This window comes from Physella acuta, unplaced genomic scaffold, assembly GCF_028476545.2.
Source record: "Physella acuta isolate Inbredline_101_S28 unplaced genomic scaffold, ASM2847654v3 ptg000883l, whole genome shotgun sequence".
In the NCBI taxonomy this organism is placed as follows: domain Eukaryota; kingdom Metazoa; phylum Mollusca; class Gastropoda; family Physidae; genus Physella; species Physella acuta.
Window position 1 is genome coordinate 191,970 of NW_026732400.1, and position 2,471 is coordinate 194,440.

Genomic DNA, 2,471 nt, shown 5'->3' on the forward strand with positions numbered 1-2,471 from the left:
CCCCCCCCGGAGAAAAAGTCTGGAAGAAACACTGATGGCACGATCTAATCAAAGATTTCAAGCGGGGAGACGCCAAGTATTTTTACATTGAATGGTAAGAGTGTCAGCTTCCTGTATCAAGGGAAACAACTCACAAAATTTGTTTACATTGATGTTTTGCAGCTTATGAGAGATATATCAGGGCAAGTATCCTAAGCCCATACTTGAAATAAGTAACCTAAGCATATACTTTAACTAAGTAACCTAAGCCTACAGTAGAAATAATATTTGCCTGCCTGTATAGACGTCTTCAGTTGCTAATGTTTCTGTATAACATTGATTCAATCTTCTTTAAAACATATGCTTCCGATTAATGGCCGACCATCTTTTAGTGTAAATAACTGAAATGAAAATATCTAACAATGCCTGTCGACGCAGTAGAGAAGCCTTTAGAGGAAACCAAACCTGCTGAAGATACTGCATCTTCTGATTCAGATGATGATGACACTCCACCAGAACTGGAAGAACATGATGCAGCTGCCATGCAGCAACAGAGCCAGGTTGCAGCTGCAGCAGGACTACCAGAGGAGTTGGTATCCAAGGCCAAGCAGAGTCGTAGTGAGAAGAAAGCAAGAAAAGCCATGTCTAAACTTGGTCTTAAGCCAGTACCTGGTGTGACGAGGGTAACTATCAGAAAGGCAAAAAATATTTTATTTGTGATAAGTCGGCCAGATGTTTACAAAAGTCCTGCATCTGATACATACATAGTATTTGGTGAGGCTAAGATAGAGGACCTGAACCAACAGGCCCAGGTGGCAGCAGCTAACAAGTTCAAGACATAACTCTGGTGCACCGGGTGAACAGGCTAGCACGGTATCACAGCCCATCCAAGAGGAGTCTGAGGAGGGGGAAGAAGAGATTGATGAGACTAGTGTTGAACAAAAGGATATTGAGCTCGTCATGGCTTAGGTCAATGTTTTCTAAAGCCAAGGCTGTCAAAGCTCTTAAAAATAATAACAATGATATCGTCAATGCTATTATGGAATTGACGATGTATCTCCCCCTGTATATGTGTGTGACAGTTGGACCTTTTGTATTTGAGCTGTATTGTTAGAATGATACCTAATTTTAATCAATAAATAAACACGTTTAAAAAAAAAAAAAAAAAATTAAAACATATGCTGCTTCTATTCGTGCCTTTGTCGGTATGGTTCTACTCCAATAAATGTAAGTTTATACAGCTTTTACACAATTTATCTTATACATGTAGGCCAGGGGTCGGCAACCTGCGGCTCGCGAGCCGCATGCGGCTCTTTTGATATCAAGATGCGGCTCTCCAGCTCCTTGAACAAATACTAATAATCTTAATAAAAAAATAAAATATTTGAAATAAAACAAATGTTAGTGGCTCTTTAAAACCAGGGAAATTTTGAAAATTGTAACTTTTGGCTCTTCCGCTTCAAAAGGTTGCCGACCCCTGATGTAGGCTACTGTACTTTGATTGCTACTATATGTAAAACAAGAAATAAAAATGTTAGTCTCGTTGTGCGAAACATCGGGTCTATTGTTTTAAAACATACGATGGCTTCAAAACTTAAAATTTATGCACGTTGACAAAACGTAAACTCTATGCACGTTGACAAAACGTAAAATCTATGCACGTTGACAAAACGTAAAATTTATGCACGTTGACAAAACGTAAAATCTATGCACGTTGACAAAACGTAAAATCTATGCACATTGACAAAACTTAATAATAATCATTAAAAAAGTTTTAAAAACCCACGTTTTCTGATTGAACTAAAAAGTAGAAAATAAATGCTATACATCACAATAATGCAAGCGATCACTCTACTATAAGCGATGAAAAACGTGGGGCGCCGAAGTAAAAGTTATATTACTATTGATTAGATAATACTATTGACTTTTATTAGGGAGCTTGTAGAGAGTCAACAGTATTAGAAACTGTAAGAAAATCACGGCGCCCCACGTTTTTTCCCACGTTTTCTTTAACTTGCTTTCTCTGTTTGTTTTTCCAATCAAATCTTGCGATCGAAATTTCTGGCACTTCCCAGTTAGCTAGCGCGCTGAAATTTTCAGGGAAGCTTTCTTTTGGATGACGTTAGAATATTCAATTGTTATTATTACTAAATTGATCCATGGAAACATTTTATTGAGCATTTTAGACCGCTATATAATCTATATATATAATTCTCCTCTGCGAGCCATTAGAAAACAAGCTGCAAGCGCCTCCTTACAGTCCCCACCCCCACATGGTCTGCTGAGCTGTGGTCACGTTAATGTTTACAAACCGTACAGCCAGGTTTAGTGACGGTTATTAGCGGCAGATAATTTAGTTTGAACCGACTTTAAACTTACAGGAGGTAACTAAGAGGATGCTGCTTTCACGGGGGGGGGGGGGGGGTGTAGGGTCGGGGTTAGGGGAAAGGAGGGGGGTTAGTGTTTTAAAGCAAATATTTTCAGTGGCAGCA

At 38.9% G+C, this 2,471-nt stretch overlaps 1 pseudogene; it reads left to right on the top strand.

Moving 5' to 3' along the window:
• The first annotated feature begins 349 nt into the window (after window positions 1–349).
• LOC131952657 (nascent polypeptide-associated complex subunit alpha-like) lies at window positions 350–1,138 on the top strand (annotated as a pseudogene).
• Window positions 1,139–2,471: the final 1,333 nt, after the last annotated feature.